This window comes from Macaca fascicularis, chromosome 9 (genome assembly GCF_037993035.2).
Source record: "Macaca fascicularis isolate 582-1 chromosome 9, T2T-MFA8v1.1".
NCBI classification, from domain to species: domain Eukaryota; kingdom Metazoa; phylum Chordata; class Mammalia; order Primates; family Cercopithecidae; genus Macaca; species Macaca fascicularis.
The window spans coordinates 111,328,845-111,344,539 of record NC_088383.1 but is presented as its reverse complement, the minus strand read 5'-3'; the positions used below and the strand labels follow the sequence as shown (position 1 = coordinate 111,344,539).

General features: G+C 44.0%; 1 protein-coding gene across 32 annotated transcripts in view; it reads right to left on the bottom strand.

The window, feature by feature from the left end:
* Nucleotides 1–15,695, bottom strand: part of GBF1 (golgi brefeldin A resistant guanine nucleotide exchange factor 1) — a 154,193-nt gene that overhangs the window by 47,824 nt on the left and 90,674 nt on the right. For 2 of the 32 annotated variants that reach the window (XM_074002600.1, XM_074002601.1), the window contains exon 4: nucleotides 2,093–2,211. The exons of the other annotated variants lie outside the window; for them this stretch is intronic. The gene's annotated coding sequence lies outside the window, so the exon portion shown is untranslated. The remainder of the gene's footprint in view (nucleotides 1–2,092; nucleotides 2,212–15,695) is intronic. 32 annotated transcript variants of the gene reach the window in all.

Here is a 15,695-nt window from a genome sequence, read left to right as displayed (position 1 = left end):
CTGCGCCCGGCTGAATCTTGACATTATTTTCTCTTCTCATGTCAGAGCTGCTACCATCTCTGATAATCTGTGTCAAAGGCCTCAACATGTGGCCTCAAGCGCTGCCCTTGGACAAAACAGAACACTCTCCTAAGTGACAAGGGAACAGCCACCATCCTCCCAGGAGGCTGTGTTCTCTAGGCCACAGCAGCCTTTTCTCATTTGGCCAGCATTCGGCTGGCACATTCCTGAGCCGAAATGCACACATAAGCTGCTTTCCCTGGTAGCGAAGCTCTTCACTCCTGAGTGACTTTTGTCAGGGGCAGTTGGGCATTCTCAATTGGATTACGCTGACAAGGAAAAAGGCCTGCGGTATGTTATTTCAACACCATTTGGCTTCAGAAATGCCTGTCTCGACCTTTTTGCCCTCAGAGTCTACTTCTCTCTTCTTGCTTTCTAGAGGGTCACCAGCCTGCTCCCATGCTTGTTCTTTACCCTGCAAATATTGGCCCACGTTCCTGGAGACAGAATGCCACCATTCACAAGATGGATCATGTATAACAGACTAATAAATCATAGCATGATAAAAAAAGAAATTAGTTCATTTACCCCTCTAACATTTCTGTATCCAGAGACAGATGATAAAAGCTTTTTGGTTTTAGGCTTTTCTGTCTATATCTGTACATTCCATTTTAGGAGAAAGTGTTAGGTCTCATATGCTACTTTTCTGACTACACTGTATACCCCAGGAATATATTTCTTGCAAAAGTCAAGATTGATAGTGATCTACAAAAATTTCTGATGTACGGTAAGCTCAGTAGGAAGAAGCTGTGTTCTTTTTGGTCACTAGAGGACATCAAGAGTAGTGGTCCAGGCCAGGTGTGGTGGCTTGCACCTCTAATCCCAGCACTTTGGGAGGCAGAGGTTGGAGAATCACTTGAGCCCAGCAGTTCGAGACCAGCCTGGGCAACATAGTGAGACTTAATCTGTACAAAATATGAAAAAATTAGCCAGGCATGGTGGTGTGCACCTGTGGTCCTGGCTACTAGGGAAGCTGAGGTGAGCCCTGATCATACCATTGCACTCCACCCTGAGCAACAGAGTGGAACCCTGTTTCAAAAATTAAAAAAAAAAAAAAAAAAAAAAAAAAGGGAGGGGTAGTGGTCCAAAGAATGATCAAAGCTAAACTTTGGCAAAGCCAGAAGACTCTGGAATAACTGCCACACCTCCCATACCTTTGTTTATCAGCTTCAAAGTTTTCCAGACCTATGAATGGACAGGTGGGAATTTAGGCTTCGTTTCAGGAACAGATTCCAGAGAACACTGTCAACGGGCAGGTCCCATAGCCGTAATTCCTAGCCTGGACTTAAGGGTAAAACCCAGACAGGCCTTTGCAGCCCTGCCCTATACAACAGGAGATACGAAATAAAGAAATGCACTAGGCCCAGTTCTGGTTCTGTCATTAACTGTGTGACCTTGGGCAAAAACACCTCATTTCTCTGGGCCACAGTTTCCTCATCCATTGGGATTTCCTGGGGAAGGTGCTGGTGGTGATAGTAATTTAACTAGATTCTTTAAGGCCCCCTTAGGTCCCTAAAACTTACGATTCTAAATGCAAAGTACCATTTGGGGGTAAATGCACACGAATGCAGACAGTCTAGCCTGGAGGGAAGGCAAGGCCTGTTTGTTTGTCTAAGCTCTTGACAGTGGCTCTTTTCTCAGCTATCACACAACAGTTTCTCAGATCTGCTTCTTTTTATCAAACAAATTCTTAGCTTCTCAGGATGCTTCTAGACTTAGGGGGCTATTAACTTTGACATTATGATTTTTAAGATACAAAGTATGATTTTGGCTTAATCATTACTGCATGCAGGTAAAAGGAGAATCCATAGGTCCACTTAGGGCCAGCAGTAGAAGACAATGGTACCAACCACTTACACGAAAAAAGGCAAATTAGGCTGGGCTTAGTGGCTCACGCTTGTCATCCCAGCACTTTGGTAAGCAAAGGCGGGCAGATCACTTGAGGTCAGCAGTTAGATATCAGCCTGGACAACATAGTGAAACACTGTCTCTACAAAAAATACAAAAATCAGTTGGGCATGGTGGTGCGCACCTGTAATCCCAGCTACTCTGTTAGCTGAGGCATGAGAACCGCTTGAGCCGGGAAGGCAGAGGTTGCAGTGAGCCGAGATTGTATCATGTGTAGTCCAGTCTGGGCGACAGAGCAAGACCCTGTCTCAAAAAAAAAAAAAGGTAAATTATGGTTGACCCTCTGTGTCTGTGGATCCAACATCAGTGTACACGATCACGATCAACCACAGATCAAAAATATTCAGAAAAAAATAAGTGGATGGTTGCATCTGTACTGAACATCTACAAATTTTTTCCCTTGTCATTATTCCCTAAATATGGTATAACTATTTACATAGTATTTATATTGAGTTAGGCATTACAAGTAATCTAGAGATGATTTAAAGTATATGGGAAAGCTGGGTGTAATGGCTCACGCCTGTAATCCCAGCACTTTGGGAGGCCAAGGAGGGTAGATTACCTGAGGTCAGGAGTTGGAAACCAGCCTGGCCAACATGGCAAAACCCTGTCTCTACTAAAAATACAAAAATTAGCTGGGTGTGATGGCAGACACCTGTAATCCCAGCTATTCGGGAGGCTGAGGTAGGAGAATCGCTTGAACCCGGGAGGCAGAGGTTGCAGTGAGCCAAGATTGCACTCCAGCCTGGGCGACAGAGAGGGACTCTGTCTCAAAACAAAAAACAAAAAACCAAAAAAATTAGCCAGGTGTTGTGGCATGCGCCTGTAGTCCCAACTACCAAGGAGGCTGATGTGGGGGGTGGATCACTTGAGCCCAGGGATGTCATGGCTGGAGTGAGCAGTGATGGCACCACTGCATTCCAGTCTGGGCGACAGTGAGGCCCTGTCTCAAAAGACAACAACAACAAAAACAAACCCTTTGGAAAGTGTTCACTTTTCTGGCTGATCAATCCCTCAAAGGCCAACCCAACCTGTTTTTCTTCTCTCTCTCTCTCTCTCTCTCTCTCTCTCGCCCAGGCTGGTCTTGAATTCCTGGGCTCAAGCAATCCACCCACATTGGCCCTCAAAGCGATGGGACTACAGGCTTGAGACGCCGTGCCCAGCCCCAATCTGTTTTTTCATGAATCAAAACCCCAAACCTTAACTTTGATTAAACACGAGGAATTCCTGAATGTATACACCTTGAGGTTACATTTAAAGCCTGAAAACCCCAGGGATTCGAAATCATAATTTTTTGTTTTCTCCTAAACTGCCACTGATAACTACTTTGTGGAATGTCATGTTCATGAGGCCCCAACCTAACCCAGAGATTATATAAGAACTCTTCCTCCCTAGATATCTGGTGCAAAAAGGTTCAAGATGACCAAGACAGAAAACTATTTTTGCCATCTATATATGCTCTCTGGCTTGAACACCTTTGTCAGGGGCTTGCCCCCGTTTCCATTCCTACAGCAGCTCGACCTCTCCTTAGAGAGAGGATAGGAAGAGGATATATTTTTTCAGGGTCAAAATTCCTAACAGCATGTGTATCCCAGAGCAGGCTGCTTTCAGTAAATCTCTGCTCCTGAAATCATCATTTTTGTCATTGTCTCCTTGCTGAGTAAGGCTATTTTGGTCTGCCTGAGGGTCAGATTTTTTCTTAGCCTCCACTTTCAAAAGATAAGATAGGCACTAAAAGGCAGCATACACATGGGGAAATAGTTTATTGTATGCTTTTGTCCAATATGATGTATGAATCCTGATTAGAAGAGGAATGAGTTTCCTACCTTGGGCATTCCTGCTAAATAGCCAGGTTAACTTACTGCTAGGAGCTGCTATCTACCACCCTTACAAGAATAACATTTCATTGCTAGAACAACCACCTTAATTTGCCTCAGACATCAGCAACAGCTACATTATATTATTTTTATTTATTTATTTTTTTGAGGTGGAATTTCGCTCTTGTTGCCCAGACTGGAGTACAATGGCGTGATTTCAGCTCACTGCAACCTCCGCCTCCCGAGTTCAAGCGATTCTCCTGCCTCAGGCTCCTGAGTGTAGCTGGGATTACAGGCGCATGCCACCACACTGGCTAATTTTTGTATTTTTAGTAGAGATGGTGTTTCGCCGTGTTGGCCAGGCTGGTCTTGAACTCCTAATCTGAGGTGATCTGCCTGCCTTAGCCTCCCAAAGTGCTGGGATTATAGGTGTGAGCCACCATGCCCGGCCAGCTACATTATTTTATTAAACATAATTACCATATATAATTTTATTTTATCCTCCCAATAACTCAGGGAAATAGTGTTACTGTCCTCACTTTACAGATAAGGACACAAAGGCTCTAAGAGGTTAAGTGACCTCCCCAAGGTCACACAGTAAGTGGAAGAGATAAAATTTGAATCCATGTCTATTGTGACTCCAAAGCCACTGTGTTATACTCTTCAATATTATACCATGCTATGGTACAGGGAGCTTTTTGTTTGTCTTTTTGAGACAGAGTCTTGCTCTGTTGCTCAGGCTGGAGTACAATGGTACAAGTATAGCTCGCTGTAAACTCAGACTCCTAGGCTCGAAAGCAATCCTTCCGCCTCAGACTCCTGAGTGGCTAAGACTACCAGCATGTGCCACCATGCCCAGCTAATTTTTTAAATTTTTGTAGATATGGGGTCTTGCTATGTTGCCCAGGCTGGTCTTGAACTCCTGGCCTCAAATGATCCTCCTGCCTCAGCCTCCCAAAGTGCTGGGATTACAGGCATAAGCCACTGTGCCTGGCCTATTGTATAAGTTTACTACTAGATACATTAACTGCATGACTTGGATGACAAAAATGTAAAACTTGGCTGGGCGTGGTGGCTCACGCCTGGAATCCCAGCACTTTGGGAGTCCAAGGCGGGTGGATCACAAGGTCAGGAGATTGAGACCATCCTGGCTAACACAGTGAAACCCTGGCTCTACTAAAAATACACAAAATTAGCCGGGCGTGGTGGTGGGCGCCTGTAGTCTCAGCTACTCAGGAGGCTGAGGCAGGAGAATGGCGTGAACCTGGGAGGTGGAGCTTGCAGTAAGCCGAGATTGTGCCACTGCACTCCAGCCTGTGCGACAGAGCAAGACTCCGTCTCAAAAACAAAACAAAACAAAGCAAAAAATTTTAAAACTCAACCATCCTAGAACTGAAGTTTCTTCCGCACCTCTCCTTCTTCTAACCAGTGACTAAACATTGTTAGTTATTGATTGTAGTACTGCCATACAAATTGTCAGGTTTACCTAGGTTCCCTCCTAATCCAAAGAGGGAGAGTGAGGCCCCTTTAACAAGGCTGGCAGGGATAAATGAGGCCCACAGGGACTGGTCTCAATCATATTTCAGAGGCCCAAGGACAGACTGATCCATCTGTCTTACTGAAAGCACAAGTTTGATGCATATCAACCCTAAATACTAGTTCTCTTCTTTCTAGAGGAAATTGGCACATATTGAAAGGAAAGCAATTCAGTTATAACATACAGACAAACCAGAGCTACTGTGGCCCTTCACTCTGCCTTGTTGTTTTCTGCATGCACTGTATAAGACCAAGCCCCGACTTAAGCAGGCAATTTGAAAGCCCAGGAGAAATTAAAAACTTCTGTTGGTTTACTTGACAACAGAACAATTCACCCCAGCTTTATGCAGTCATTACACTTGGAGCAGCTTTTTCAATCCAAATTCCCTTCAGAGTCTAGTAAAAAATTTCATTGTTCAATAGCAGCATTATAGGTTTATTATCAATTATCACTGTCAGGTCTTTTCTACCAGCCCTGAAAGAGACAAAGAGGAAATTAAAAAGAACTAAATTCTGAACTGACATTAGCAAAGTTTGCAGATGATGAAAAAGCCTGAAGAGATAATAGTCAAACCTCCTGGAGAAGAATCAGACAATCCCCAGTTGCAATTACAGTACTGCTAAGTAACCTTTCCCTATCCCTTCAGTGTATAGGACCTAACTTATTCATTCTCACTTACTGCACTCTCAGAGTAGAGAGTTAATGTTTTCCCAAGAGCTGGAAATAGTTAGTACAGCAGCATATCATAAATTCTTAGTGACACCAAGACTAAGGGGTCTTTTTATTTTTATTTTTTTGAGAGAGGGTTTCACTCTGTCACCCTGGCTGGAGTGCAGTGGCACAATCTTGGCTCACTGCAACTTCTCAAGTGATCCTTCCACCTCAGCCTTCCGAGTAGCTAGGACTACAGGCGTACGCCACCACGCTTGGCTAATTAAAAACAATTTTTCTTTGTAGAGATGAGGTCTGGCTATATTTCCCAGGCTGGTTTTGAACTCCTGGACTCAAGTGATCCTCCTGCCTTGGCCTCCCAAAGTGCTGGGATTATAGGCATGAGCCACTGTGCCCAGCCAGATTAAGAAGTCTTTATGCTGTTTCAGCCACCCTCATGCTAAAAAGCTCAAGAACTTTATAAGGGATAGTTCCCATTTTACTGATGGGGAAACAAAGGCATCAAAAATAGATGGAGATAGGACAAGTACACTAATCACTTGCCACTGCTGTCTCTAGACATGTCTGTGAGCTGGACAGTAAACAGATAAAGTTTATGGAAGTAGCAGTACCCTGAAAAGTCACACCTTACTTGCTCAAAAGGTGCTGATAGAACCTTTAAGACAGCTAAATCTGGAGGAGCAATCCTGAAAGGGTTGGAAAACAACTTCACAAAACATGGGACAGAAGCTGGGCCCAGCCAACACCTGTTTCCCCAACACTGTCTGTCTATCTATCTCTCGTTTTATCCCAACTGCACACTTAATACAAAAGCTCCATTATTCTGGTAAAGTTGCATTCCAGCCCAGAGTGCAGAGTTAATGTTTTTTACAGCCACATGCCTCCTTATGATGGATGACCACTTTATAATAAAATACTTTATGCTCAATCAACTTACAAATAATGAGTATTCCATTATATGGCATTTAAAACATAACCAAATTCAGAAAAATCCAGAAAGAAATAAGGATAGAAACAAGAATGATTCCTAGAAAGAGAGGAGGTCCACAAGAGAATCCTCTGTAAGTCCTCCACTCCCAAAGAATTTATCCATTCTCTTACTGAAGGATATTTGAGTTGCTTCTAGTTTTTCACTATTACTGCTGTACACTTTCCTACACAAGTCTTTTTGTGAATGTGTTTGTTTCTCTTGACTAAATACCTAAGAGCGAAAGTGCTCAGCCACAGGGTAGACATGTGTTTAACTTTAAAAGAAACAATTCTTCAATGTTGCTGCACACCCCTCCCCTCTCCACCAGCTCTATATTTTCCTCCCCTAAGGGCCTAGGTTCTTTAAGTTGAGGATTTGGCAAGAGAGAAGAAGCTACATCATGATGCTGCCAGAGCACAGTGGCCTGAATTGGACACTTAAAAAGCTGAAACAGGTGTTTGAAACCCTACTCCAGCCTCCATATTTGGTGCCAGCCCCCTGATAGGCTAAGGCTTGGCCAGCAGAATTCGACTCATCTAATGGATGCCGATTAGAGACTTTTACAAGACATAGCTACATAATAGTGTATATGCTGTGGCCTGGTACATTTAAAGCAGGTAAGTGAACATCTTCATCTTAAGGAGGGGGGCCTCTGGTGGCCCAAATGCTCTTGAGCAAAGGGTAGTCAGGCTACGTGCCAGATGAAAGCCCTTCACCAACCTCGACCTTTTCTCCTTATATATCCACACAATTGACTACCACTTGGAAAAGCAAAACAGAAAAAACTACTGATACATGCAACATGGATAAATTCCAAAAACATGCTAAGCTAAAAGAAGGTAGCTATGAAAGAGTATATCCCGTGTGATTCCATTTATATAAAATCCAAAAAACAAAACTAATCCATAGTGATAGAAAATGGTTTTGTACATAGGTGTGGGGTTGGGGGACTCAAAGAGGCACAGGGGATATTTCTGGGGAGATGAAATGTTCTGTGTATTCTTTATTCATGCTGGTTACATGGTTTATACAATTATCAAAACTTAGCAACCGAACATCTAACATCTGCATATTTTATTGTATGTTAATTATACCATAAATTTTAAAAAAAAGGAAAGCCAGACGGGGGCTTGGGGTGAGTTTCCCCTACTTGGTATTATTTGGGAGAATGAAGAAAGAAGAAACAAGTTTGCTTCCCAATTCACCAGTCTGGGAGAAAAGACTCAACAGCCAGCTGAACTGCTACCTCAGTGCCCCTTTGGCAACCTTTGTAGAAAAATGAGGTTTTCAGGTGGTAGCTTATAATATTCTCAATGAAGCCCTGTTACTCCCAAAGGGAATGGTATTGAAATGTCTTCAACAGTGTTTACTTCCCCATTGCTAAAAGTATGATCAGCATTACAATTTAGAAGCAAGTTTATATACTTAGCGTAAACTTGCATAATAGGCCCTGACCACTTGGAACTCAGATAGTCTTCAAAAAAAATTAAATTATAACCATAGTAATAGACAAGTAAGGGAGACCTTTAGTTCCAGAGCTCCCACTACTCCGTTATGAGGCCCTGCATGACATGACCTTTTCTGAGCCACAGTTCTTTCCCTATAAAATAGACTACGTGACCTCTACACTTCATTTTAGCTCTAACACTGTATGATTTTAGAACTCTTTTTTTTTTTTTTTTTTTTTTTTTTTTGAGACGGAGTCTCGCTTTGTCGCCCAGGCTGGCGTGCAGTGGCCGGATCTCAGCTCACTGCAAGCTCCGCCTCCCGGGTTTACGCCATTCTCCTGCCTCAGCCTCCCTAGTAGCTGGGACTACAGGCGCCCACCACCTCGCCCGGCTAGTTTTTTGTATTTTTAGTAGAGACGGGGTTTCACCATATTAGCCAGGATGGTCTCGATCTCCTGACCTCGTGATCTGCCCGTCTCGGCCTCCCAAAGTGCTGGGATTACAGGCTTGAGCCACCGTGCCCAGCCAATTTTAGAACTCTTATAAAGTGCAGGTCAGGCACGGTGGCTCACACCTATAATCCCAGCACTTTGGGAGGCCAAGACAGGTGGATCACTTGAGGTCAGGAGTTCAAGACCAGCCTTGCCAACATGACGAAACCCCATCTCTACTAAAAATACAAAAATTAGCCAGGTGTGGTGGCATGTGCCTGTAATCCCACCTACTCGGGAGGTTGAGGCACGAGAATCGCTTGAACCTGGGAGGTGGAGGGTGCAGCGAGCCGAGACTGTGGCACTGGACTCCAGCCTGGGTGAAAGAGTGAGATTGTGTCTTTAAAAAAAAAAAAAAAAAGGAACTCTTATAAATTCATATGGCTTCCAGTATGAGATGGGAAAGGAAAGCTCTGTAAGTCCTTCTCAGCAATTTTTTTTTTTTTTGAGACAGAGTCTTGTTCTGTCACCCAGGCTGGAGTGCAGTGGTACAATCTCAGCTCACTGCAACCTCTGTCTCCTGGGTTCAAGCAATTCTCCTGCCTCAGCCTCCCAAGGAGCTGGCATTACAGGCGACCACCACCACGCCCAGCTAATTTTTGCATTTTTAGTAGAGACGGGGTTTCACCATTGTTGGCCAGGCTGGTCTTGACTCCTGTTGGCCAGGCTGGTCTTGAACTCCTGACCTCAGGTGATCCGCCCACCTCGGCTTCCCAAAGTGCTGGGATTACAGGCGTGAGCCACCGTGCCCAGCCCTTCTCAGCATTCTTACAGAGACTTGTCCTTTAGCTTAATGAGGACCCCAAGAGGGATTCTGCATATCATGTGAAATAGCTCCTCCCCCTAACGCACTTAGGGAATTAGATTCAGAGAGAAAAGCAACAAATTTTAGTGAAAAGCTGATACTATGGCAAACACCCAACATGGCATGGCACAAAAGAAGAGTAGATAGCCTCAGAATCCAGAGGTGAAGACTGGAGAAGAAAATAATCATATGCTGAGTGCATACTGTGGAGAGGGTATGCATTGTACTAGGCACCTTGTACCCATCAGCTCATGTAATTCTCACAAGAATACTGTAAGGCAAGTTTTTATATTATTTTGCAGATGAAAAAATGGAGATTCAAAAAGATCAGCCAGGTGCAGTGGCTCACGCCTGTAATTCCAGCACTTTGGGAGGCAGAGGCAGACAGATCACTTGAGGTCAAGAGTTTGAGACCAGCCTGGCCAACATGGTGAAACCCTGTCTTTTTTTTTTTTTTTTTTAAGATGGAGTCTTGCTCTGTCACCCAGGCTGGAGTGCAGTGGCGCGATCTCAGCTTACTGCAAGCTCTGCCTCCCGGGATCACGCCATTCTCCTGCCTCAGCCTCCCAAGTAGCTGGGACCACAGGTGCCCACCACCATGCCTGGCAAATTTTTTGTATTTTTAGTGGAGACGGGGTTTCACCGTGTTAGCCAGGATGGTCTCCATCTCCTGACCTTGTGATCCGCCCACCTCGGCCTCTCAAAGTGCTGGGATTACAGGCGTGAGCCACCGTGCCCGGCCAGAAACCCTGTCTTTACTAAAAAAAATACAAAAATTAGGCCGGGCGCGGTGGCTCACGCCTGTAATCCCAACACTTTGGGAGGCCGAGGTGGGTGGATCACGAGGTCAGGAAATCGAGACCATTCTGGCTAACACATTGAAACCCCGTCTCCACTAAAAAACACAAAAAAATTAGCCTGGCGTGGTGGTGGGTGCCTGTAGTACCAGCTACTGGGGAGGCTGAGGCAGGAGAATGGCATGAACCCGGGAGGTGGAGCTTGCAGTGAGCAGAGATCGCACCACTGCACTCCAGCCTGGGCGACAGAGCGAGACTCCGTCTCAAAAAAAAAAAAAAAATACAAAAATTAGCCAGGCGTGCTCGCGGGCACCTGTAATCCCAGCTACTCAGGAGGCTGAGGCAGGAGAATCGCTTGAACCTGGGAGGTGGAGGTTGCAGTGAGTCAAGATTGTGCCACTGCACTCCAGCCTGGGTGACAGAGTGAAACTCCATCTCAAAAAAAAAAAAAGATCAAGTAACTGCCAAGACCACTCAATGGTAGAGAGAGATGGGATATGAAGCCAGGTCTATGCAACTCCAAAGTCTATGTCTTTTTCCACAATCATTTAGCAAGAAATAAGCTGGAGATCCTAGATCTCAAAGGAGCCTGGTAAAAGCCTGGCATTTTCTCCTTCTTACAAATAACTCATTTCATATTTCTTGGGTAGCCTCTGGCATTCACTACACAGAAGAAAGGGTTAAACCTACAGTTAGGAAGAGGAAATTCCCTGGAAAATTGAAACACATGCTGTGGCTCTGACTAAATTTCACACCCATTCTGTTGAGCAACATCCATAGTGTGTGAGAAAAGACTCCAGCCCTGCCCCCATCTTTTATGCATTCTATCACCTGCTGCTTTCCTTCAGATTAAGGGGAGGGATAGGAAGGGAGGAAGACTATACATCTTTGCGTGGTGCGTATTCAAGCCAGAGGTTAGCAAACCCAGAGTAGGAAGAAGTATTATGTGAAAAAAAGAAAAGGAATAATACTCTCTTTTTTTCTACTTGCACCAGTATAAGACAGAGTTCTTATGACAAACCATAATGAGGGAAGGAGTTGGACTTATGCTGGGAAAAAACAGGGGGAGGTTGGCCTTCCTGGAAAGTAGGCAGGCAGGATTCAGGAGAACAGGGCCAATTTACACCTGTCTCCTTGTCTGGTATTTCATGCTCAAGTGAACTCTGTATTTCTGTCCATAAGAGTTAAACCTCATACAGGAAAACAAACATGAAGATGGAAACATTAAAAGAAAGGCTTCCCTTGCTACCCCCTTCAACCAGATTCCCGTTTATGATGATGATAGTTATTTGGTACTGAAATTTGACTGGATTAAACATGCCTATGGCTGGGCGTGGTGGCTCACGCCTGTAATCCCAGCTCTTAGGGAGGCAGAGATGGGAGGATAGCTTGAGCCCAGGAGTTGGGCAATATAGCGAGGACCTGTTCTCCACAAAAAGGACAAAAAAAAAAAAAAAAAAAAGGCCAAAAAAAAAAGTGCAAACATGCTTATAAGAACTTAGTCTACACTAACGTCTAGGGTAGCTACCTGGAATAAAAGAAGAAAAGGAAGAAGACAAGGACCAATGAACAAATGCCATTATGGCAGTTAATCTCTAAAGGCAGTCCCTTACAATGCCACCCCTCACATGTTCCTCCTTCAATCAAGAGGTAGAGCTTGTGTCTGCTCCCCTTGAATCTCGTCTGTGACTGCTTTGACATATGGAATGCAGAGAAAATGACAATCTGGGACTTCCGTGCCCAGGCAATGAAAAGGCTTTGAAGCTTATTCTTTTTTTTTTTTTCAATTTTGGAGATCTAAACTGCCATGTACACAGTCTAAGCTACCCTGCAGGAGAGCAAGGTCATGAAGAAAAGCCCTGGAGACTGAGGTATCATGTCAAAGGAAGCCACATGGTGCCAGACATCCAAACCACAGCTGCAGCTGACTGCAACCACAGGAGAGACTGGGAAGAGGCGTTCAGCTGGGCCCTGGACAACCACAAAATTGTGAGATATAATAAAATGGTTGTTGTTTTAAGTCACAAAGTTTGGAAGTGGTTTGTTACGTAGTAATAGATCATTGAAATGGCTGGCTCTTCTTCTTCTTCTCCTCCTTCTTCTTCTCCTTCTCCCCCTCCCCCTCCCCCCTTCTTCTTCTTCTTCTTATTATTACTTTGAGACACAGTCTTGCTCTGTCACCCAGGCTGGACTACAGTGGTGTGATCTCGGCTCACTGCAACCTCTGCTTCCTGGGTTCAAGCGATTCTCATTGAAATAGCTGGCTCTTATTAAAAGTGAGGCTAACTTGGGAAGCTGGGCCTACAGGCATGCACCACCATGCCCAGCTTTTTTTTTTTTTTTAGAGATGAGGTCCCACTATGTTGCCCAGGTTGGTCTCAAACTCCTGGATTCAAGAGATCCTCCTGCCTCAGCCTCCCAAAGTGCCAGAATTACAGGCATGAGCCACCACATGTAATGAGAACCACTAACACTAGTATTTTGTCATGGGCATGTAATGTAAACTATATTGTAGGAATACAGGAAAACTTACCCAGTTTTAGGTGAGATAAAAGGAATTTATAGTGGGGAGAAATCCCATTTCCTTTAGCAATTGAACATACACATATTTAGGAATAAATCTAACAAGAAATGGACATAAACTGGAGAAAGAAGAATCTACAAACTTTATCAAGGTCACCAGAGAAGTCTTGACTAAATGGAGAAGCCATAACATGTTCCTGGTTAGGGAGGTCAAATATATTATAAAGATGTCAATTCTCTCCACATTAATTTATGTTTTTCAATCAAAACCCCAATGGGACTTTCAAAAAGAACTTGAATAAGTGACTCTGTACTTCATGTGAAAGAAGAACCAGATAAGGACAGCCAGAATATTTTTTCAAACAACTAATGAGGCCAGGCACAGTGGCTTGCGCCTATAATCCCAGCACTTTGGGAAGCCAAGGTGGGTGGATTATTTAAGCCCAGGAGTTCAAGACCAGCTTGGCCAACATGGTGAAACCCTGTCTCTACAAAAAATACAAAAAAATTACCTGGGCGTGGTGTTGCAGGCCTGTAGTCCTAGCTACTCTGGAAGCTGAGCTGGGAGGATTGCTTGAGCCCAGGAGGTTGAGGCTGCAGTGAGCTGTGACTGCACCACTGTACTCCAGCCTGGGTGACAGAGCAAGACCCTGTCTCAAAAACAAACAGGCTGGGTGCAGTGGCTCACTCACATCTGTAATCCTGGCACTTTAGGAGGCCAAGGTGGGCAGATCACTAGAGTTCAGGAGTTGAAGGCCAGCTTGGGCAATGGGGCGAAACCCCGTCTCTACAAAAAATTAGCCAGGTGTGGTGGCACACCCCTGTGGCCTCAGTTACTTGGGAGGCTGAGACAAGAGTATTGGTTGAGCCCAGGAGGCGGAGGTTGCAGTGAGCTGAGATCGTGCCATTACACTCCAGCCTGGGTAGTAGAGCAAGACTCTGTCTCAAAACAAAAACAAACAAGAAACTAATTTCAGGAAGTCTGCAGTATCATTTTAAAATGTCTTATAATCCTATAACAAATAAATAAGTATACTATTGGCAAAAGAATAGGTAGGACAATATGTAGGATATGATATATGATAAAGAGTATTCAATAAATGGGATGTTAGATGAGAAAAGTTAAATTCCTATTTCAGTCCACTTGATAGAATAAATTATATTGATTAAAGAAAGATGCTAACTAATACACTTATTAAATATTTATGAGTACTTTGTGCCAGTCACCAGGCTAGATAATAGATATATGATGGTGAACAACACAACACAATCTTTGTCCTCATGGAGTTTCCTGTGTAGTGGGAAAGACATTAGGCAAGGGATCACACAATTAACTAATTATAATTGTGACTAATTGTAAGTTATGATTTTAACACTAATTATAAGTGTTATGAAGGAGAAGTACAAGGTGCTCAGAGTGTTTAAGAATTAAATATAGGCCGGGCGCGGTGGCTCAAGCCTGTAATCCCAGCACTTTGGGAGGCCAAGGCGGGTGGATCACGAGGTCAGGAGATCAAGACTATCCTGGCTAACATGGTGAAACCCCGTCTCTACTAAAAATACAAAAAACTAGCCGGGCGTGGTGGCGGGCGCCTGTAGTCTCAGCTACTTGGGAGGCTGAGGCGGGAGAATGGCGTGAACCCGGGAGGCGGAGCTTGCAGTGAGCCGAGATCACGCCACTGCACTCCAGCCTGGGAGACACAGCGAGACTCCGTCTCAAAAAAAAAAAAAAAAAAAGAATTAAATATAGGCTCAACACAGTGGCTCATGCCTGTAATCCCAGCACCGTGGGAGGCCAAGGTGGGTGGATCACTTGAGGTCAAGAGTTTGAGACCAGCTTGGCCAACATGGTGAAACCCCATCTCTACTAAAAATACAAAAACTAGCCGGGTGTGGTGGTGCGCACCTGTAATCCCAACTACTTGGGAGGCTGATGCTTGAGAATCACTTGAACCCAGGAGGTGGAGGTTGTAGTAAGCCAAGACTTTACCACTGCACTCCAGTCTGGGCAGCAGACCCAGACTCCATCTCAAAAAAAAAAAAAGAATTAAATACAAAAATTAAAATATATGATAAGTAGAATAAAATGACCTTGAGGTGAAAAGAAAACTGAGATTCATTAACAGACTGCTTCTCAGCCTTTTGGCTAAGATCAAGCATAGATTCATTAACAGAATCTTAGCAGAAGAAAAGGAAATATAAGCAGAGCAGAAAAGGCTGAATAGCAAGTCCCTTTAGAAGGCAGTACCAATAAGAAACAAGCTCTGGAAGGAGGCACCAGGTAGAAGGTGAGACATGGAACAGAAAATGGGACTAATTGAGAAAACAGAAAAAATGGAGAAGGGAGAAATTATTGAGGAACTAATATAAGCTCATCTTCTAAAATCAAATGATATAATTTTGCAGATCGAAAGGACCCTTACTAAGAATCTAGCAGAATAACAAAAAGAGACCCACACCAAGTGTTTCAGAATAATGGGGATAAAGAAATGATAAAAACTCCAGTTTAAATATAAAGGACTGAGATTCAATATGGCATCAGACTACTCAAGATCAACACTGGAAATGCGAAGAAAAAGCAGCAGAGCCATCAAGTTTTAAAGGAAAATTATTTCCAAACTAGAATTCTATACCTGGTAAAACCTTCAATTAGTGTCAGTATAGAAT